Here is a 7119-nt window from a genome sequence, read left to right as displayed (position 1 = left end):
GATCCCCTCATAAGCTTCTAATGGGAGGAGGGGGGAGACATCCTGGATGGACCGGGGGGGCTAGGGACTGACTGACTGGATGGATGGATGGGGGGGGGTTCATAGCATGGTGGCGGGAGGAGGAGGCTTGAAGCCTGTGGTGGTCAGGACCAGCGCAGATACCTCACCTTGAGCCCTCAAACCTCCCGGTTCTCTCAAACTCGGTTGAGACTCTGTCAGACGTTGAGGGAGCGGAGGAAGATGAAGAGGGGATGGGGGGGGGGGGGAAGACAAAAAAACTGAAATGTTGACTTCCCAAAGAACGTTTTTTTTATCATTGAAAGATCACGGAGAACAAGAGAGAGATATTGTTTACCGTACATACACAGAGAGAGAACAAGTAACAGTTACATAACTGGAAGTTATAAAAACAAGAAAGCCACCACCAAAATATCATCACCTCATCAGAACAATCTTAACATGAAACCCCGACACAGGACAAAATATTGACGATTCTCTCAAGAATATCTGGAATAAATCAAATGGAGCTCGAGCTGACCAGTCACAGGACCAGTCACAGGACCAGTCACAGGACCAGTCACATGACCAGTCACATGACCAGTCACATGATCAGTCAGACTGGGGGTTCACACTTTCTTGCTTCTTTAACCAAAAACATTGAAACAACCCAGATTTTAAAAAGTAACAAAGAAGAAGAGATGCTTCTACACCACACACACACAGCACAGGGAACACAGTGATGGTGTTGATGCTATGACCAGATGACAGCTTGTGTAAAGCTTGATAAACATGAGAACATGAGATTCACCCAAACACACAGAGACACACACACATACACACACACACACACACACACACACACACACACACACACACACACACTTCACCTACAGTCCACGCATAACCAGACACACTGTGCATCACTTCCACTGCATGCAGAAGACGCCACCATGTGGACTTGGTGCTGGTGTGGGAGGACTCATGCTGTCTACTCTGGTCTGGGGGGGTGGAGGGGAGGGGAGGGGAGGGAAGGGGAGGGGAGGTGGGGGTGAAAGTTGGACAGTGTCTCTTTAGGAGGCGAAGGAGGTGTGTCCTCTATTTCTTCTCTCTCTTGGACGTGTGTCAGGAGAGGACAAGCAGATTTCTAGTCACCGTGGGACAGGACAGGGGACAGGACAGGGGACAGGACAGGGGACAGGACAGGCCGCTGCAGAGCGCAGAGACGGCTAGAGAGACTACGGGTAGGGACATGAGGCCCAGTCGCCTGCTGGGGACATCAGGACATCAGGACATCAGGACATCAGGACATCAGGACATGCAGACCAGCCTGGACGTCAGCCAACAGGGAGGCAGAGAGAAGCTGCTCCTGAGGGTCTCTGGGCTGGCTGGGGACAGGACAGGGGATAGGACAGGACAGGACAGGACAGGACAGGACAGGACAGGACAGGGGACAGGACAGGGCAGGACAGGGCAGGACAGGCGGAGGAGAAGCTGCTCCTGAGGGTCTCTGGGCTGGCTGGTGTTCCTGCAGCATTGCTGACGGCCCAGGGGGATAGGGGGCAAGAATAGAAGGGCCGAAAAAAAGGCTCTGAGGCTGTTATGTGGGACATGGGGGGGGGGGGCTGTGAGGGTTTTACATACACATATGGGAGAGGGGGGGACGGGACAGGACAGGACTGGGGTGTGCATCATCAGAGTTTGTTCTCTCACATAAACTTGAAACACAGACAGGGCGAGAGCTCTCTTTGTGGGGGGGGGGTTAGGGTTGGGGGGGTAGGGGGGTTTTAATGATCCCTTACGCTGTCGCTATATCTCCATCTGCGACTTCCTACAACTCTCTATATCTTCCGCTCCTGAATCTGGAAGAAAAGATGGATTCTGAAAAAAAGTAGTGTATATATTTTCTTTTGTTTTTGTTTACGGATACATGAAAAGAAAGAAAGAAAGAAAGAAAGAAAAAATGTAAGACATGGATCACAGGCCGCAAACGCCGGGGTGATAAAAGGAGGGAGAGAAGGAGGGAGGGAGGGAGAGAGTGGGAGGAGGAGAGGAGAGGTCGGTTGGACAGAAGACTTACTAAGAGTCTTGTCTCCCTGTGCAGGAGGGGTGGAAGGTTTGGCTGTCTGCCGTTTGGACGGGTCAATACTGACCCTGAGGGGGAGGAAGAGCAGTGAGAGGTCGAAGGTTAAAGGTCACAGAAAGGTCAGGGAGGAGACATAGGCACACAGCAGTAGAACTGAGGTGAAGGGTGAAGGTGAAACAGACAAAGACTTAAAAAACCACTGAGACCAGAGATGAGACCGTCCGAGTTACATCCAACCAAGAATTTTTCCGAAGATGTTGTGAAATAAGAAATACAATGAGTGACAAACAAAGACGCACCAAAGAAGGTAAAGGAAAGAGATGGGATCATGGGAGTGTTCGTCCCTAAGGTCAGCTGAGGCTAATCAGCTAATCGTTCCAAGAGTAAAAACAAAACACGGTGCAGCAGCTTTCAGTCACGCTGCTACATGCTCCTGGAACAAACTCACTGAAGAAATCAAACAGGCCCAAACCCTTAAAATATTTAAATCTATGCTAAAAACCTTAATGTTTTGCACCAGTTATGATTAAACACAAACACTTCTATCAATGTCTTTTTTCCATTCTTATTAAATGTTTTATCTATTTACTTCTTATATTTGCTTTTATTCATTGTAATTTTCATTTTCTTACTATGCTGCTCTTGCTGTATTTTTAAATAACGTATGTAAAGCACTTTGAATTGCCCCTGTTGTATGAAATGTGCTGTACTAATAAACTTGCCTTGCCAGACGAATATGTCAATTTAAACATTTACTTTTTTTAAATTACTTTTTAGCATTTTGCATTTATTTGAAGAGTTGAGTAGGCTGAAAAGTTACCGGAGCTTGTAGTGCTTATTTGATTCATTTCAAGGATTTGACAGTATTACTTCAAAACAGTCTATTGCCCAAAAGGTGCGGTCTGAGGCGCGCTCTCCTCTTTTTTTTTTCCCCCCTCCAATTTCTATAGGTTTTTATTCACTTCAATTTCATTGGCCATTCCGTTTACAAGGCCCACAGTTTTCCCTTGGCTCTCTAACATCATGGAGGCAACAGCCAGTGCACTGTTACTAAAGAATGCCTGGTCTTTCCACAGGCAGGGCCTTCACCCAAGGAATGCTACTTGCCCTCACCATGCCCCCGTTTTTAATTCTAACAAACTATCACTAACTGCACCATCACAAGTTAAATAAAGGACAATCGCGTCACCTCGAAGCTCCTAACAATCTCTAGAACAAGACACCTACGTTTTGTCCAAATTGGTACCATACCAATCAGAGTAGGCTAATTGTCATTTGTAGCGCATTCCGCATTTGTATGACAAGACGCGTCAATCAGCTAAGTTTCATTAACATGTTATTTGTCCCAGTGGTATCAGAGATAAATGTATGTGACATACGAACGGACAAGTTCAACTCAGTAAATGCACTCCCACTAAGCCCAGGTTTGAGTCGTTGTTATTCCAGGTTGACGCTGTGCGGTGTAGCTTGGGGGTTACGAGGTTCATGTAGAGAAGTTGTTCAATTCATCGTAGAATGTACACCTGTTGTTGTTCCCTACGGTTACACCCACGTTGCAGGCCACTTCCAAATGAACATCTTTATTTACTGATATGCATTGGACTCTCCCTTAAATGGCTGAATACACTGTGTAGTGCCCTGCGAGGGGTATAACCACAATATAGGCCTATTCTAATAGCAGGATTGGAACACAGCCATAACCTTTCACTCGTCTCGTTCACAAAGCCCAAAGTGAAGTGTGACCCAGTCCCATCGGGTCCGTGTTCTCTGAGCTCCAACAGTGGATCTCCGCCCACCTTCTTCCGCTCGATGCAAATGTTTGTCAGAGAAGATTTCATCAAAATAAAAGCGCACACGTTAAACTTGTTTAAGCATTTAGAAATACCAAATAAATGGATAAAGCAACGACACATTATAGTGCCCCTCAGCTCCCCTCAGCTCAAGAGACCGGTCACGTGTCTTTGTGATGTCATACTGTATTATAATATTATTTTAAAAATTATCTTTATTACATTCTATTAATGTTTTATTCATATTTTATCAGTTCTCTTTTACCCTTCTAATTCCTACTTAGTTCCATAACTGCTTATGTTACCAGTGAAGACAAGAGCAGGTGATCTCCAATTGATGCGGGTTTTATTGTGTGGCTCTGTGCGTACAGACAGACACGCAAAATGAGAGAAAATCATTCCCCTTAGGGAGGGGGGAGGGAGGGTGAGGAAGGCCCCCTCCGTCCACTCTCCCCTCCATAAGGGATGAATGATTTAAAGTAACACCGCCTCCCCTACCGGCTCGGTCTTACCGCCTCCTCCGGCCTCCCCTCCTCCTCCTCCGGCTAACCCTGGGGCGCCGGCGGCGACGGACGGGGCGGGAGGTTCTGCGAGCTGGTCTGCGGGGCATGATGGTGGTAAGGGGAGTGTCTGAACAACGGAGAACCTCCGCTATTTATGGCGTTTTCGCCCCGTGACGTCACGCTCATCACTGTGACGCAATCGGCCCGTTTTATCAAAACCACTTTGATGTCTGTCACAACAGAGATGACGGGTTGTTGCTGGGGTTTCACATTTGGGTATTTTCTCCCGACAAATATATATATAATAATAAAAAAAAGTTTTAGTTGAAATAGGGTGATATTCTGGGCCAGATACTAACTAGTTGTGATATTACGTGGTCTGGCCGTTATCGGGCTGGTCCGAATTCGTCCAGGTCCGTCGGTGCTTGCTGGGATATACCCATGGGCGTCACCACCATATATTTGGGGGGGGACGTGTCCCCCCCACCTTTGAAACAAGGTCGTTTGGACCCCCCCACATTTGCCATCAAAAATATGTTGCATGACTGGTCAGCGTTATTTTCATTGCTTCACAATCAAATCCGTTCCACTTTATGAGTAGGGGATTGCCCATATCCAGAAGTCCACTCCGCGTTTTACTTCTGTTTTTAACACGGCAGCAGCAGCATCAGACACGGAAAAAAAATTCTAAGAAGAGAAAAGTAAGTCAAAGTCATCCAAGTTTTCCCGTGAGTGGCCAAACAGCAACATTGCGTTCTCCCAAGGTCAAAAACAGCCAGCTTTTCTGATAAGAATGTTAGCACCTTATGAGACATTCTCTGTATTAGCAATAGAATTAGCATAGCCTACTAGCAACCAAATACGAGCTAGATCAGCTATATGGCACTAGCAGTTTTGTTAGGCATTACTAGTGCGGTTAGACATGTTTAAATGCAGAACAGACACAGGCGAAATGTCATCAAAAGCACAGAATGGCGACAAACACCTCACAGTGCTTACCTGTCCTGTCATTATTGCATCTCCTGCCCGTGTTCATTGCCCTGAGCATTTGCACTATTTAATTTGGCCATTGCACCCACCCAAAGAATCAATTTTGCATCTGATTGCTTGAGCTAGGGTTAAAAAATAAGAAGAAAACACCTGTTCCATTTATTTTTCTATTTCTAAAATGCTTGTGATTGTATTTTTTGTATTGATGATTGTATTTCTATGTCAAATAGAACAGTTATGTATATAGTACCTACAGCAGGCTCGACTTATTAGAAGTCGGCACGCAAAACGACAGGATAGTTAGGGCGGATTTCCTGGAGCACTACAACATTGACACGGACATAGCCAGGCTACCGGGAGAGCCCTGGTTCACAGTCCCCTCCCTGAGGCGGAGACGCCGGCGGCGGGATCGTAGGAAAAAGCGAGGCCGGAGGGGAGGCCTGCTAGAAAGGCTAAGGAGAAGCCCAAACAAGCCAGCTATTCCAAGCATTTTCCTCTCAAATGTCAGATCCCTGACAAATAAGATGGATGAACTGAGACTACAGGTGGCAAAAAACAGCATCGTAGGGGATAGCTGTGTGATTATTCTGACCGAAACCTGGCTAAACGACAACATTGTGGACGCTAACGTTAGTTTAGAGGGCCGAACGCTTCATCGCGCTGACCGCACGGAGCTTAGCGGTAAGTCAAGAGGAGGTGGGATCATAATATCGACGAAGGATAGCTGGTGCTTAAACACGAAAACTGTAAGTAGCCACTGCTCACCAGACCTAGAATACTTGACTGTTAAATGCCGACCCACATACCTGCCTAGGGAGTTTAACGCGGTGCTAATTACATGTGTGTATATTGCACCTAGCTCAGACAGCAAAGTAGCATTGGCGCGACTATACGACGTCATTAGTAGCCAACAAAGTACTGATCCACAGGCTATCCACATCATAGCGGGGGACTTTAATCATGTCGACCTGAAGGCAGTACTACCCAAGTTCTACCAGCATGTAAAATGTGCAACGAGAGGAGAAAAAACACTGGATAAGGTATACACCAACATCAAACGTGCTTACAAGGCTAGTCCGCTAGCTCATCTAGGCATGTCTGACCATGTGTCAATCCTCCTGATTCCTGCATACACCACAATGGGGAAAAGTGCTCCCACCACCACTAAGACTGTCAGAACCTGGCCAGAAGGGTCCGCTCCACTGCAGATCTGCCTAAATGACACCCTATGGCAGGAATATGAGCATGAGGACCTGGAACAGTACACGTCGTCGGTTCTGAACCACATAGTGAACTGCACCAACTCAGTCACCGTGGACAAACGGGTCCGGGTCTACCCCAACACGAAGCCATGGATGACTGGGAAGGTCCAAAAACTGTTAAATGAGAGGGACAACGCCTTCTTCGCAGGGAAGCGCACACCGCTGTACAGCTCCACCAGGGCCAACCTAAAGCGCGGCATCAAAGCGGCCAAGGCAGAGCACAGAGAGAAGATTGAGGAATGCCTCCTGAGCAACGACTCCAGGCGGATGTGGCAGGGGGTTCAGCAGATGACAAACTTCAGAGCCAACAGGCTCACAGCCGCAGAGGACGACCCCCTGCTGGCGGGAAAGCTGAACACCTTCTACGCCCGGTTCGACGAGGGGCGAACGGAGGTAACCACAACACAGACACCACTCTCTCCAGCTCTCAGCAGCCTCACCCTCACAGAGCACGAGGTGAGACGCGTACTGAAGGCGGTGGACCCCAGGAA

This window comes from Nansenia antarctica (assembly GCF_963989245.1).
Source record: "Nansenia antarctica genome assembly, chromosome: 3".
NCBI lineage: Eukaryota > Metazoa > Chordata > Actinopteri > Argentiniformes > Microstomatidae > Nansenia > Nansenia antarctica.
Note: the sequence above shows the minus strand (reverse complement) of the source record.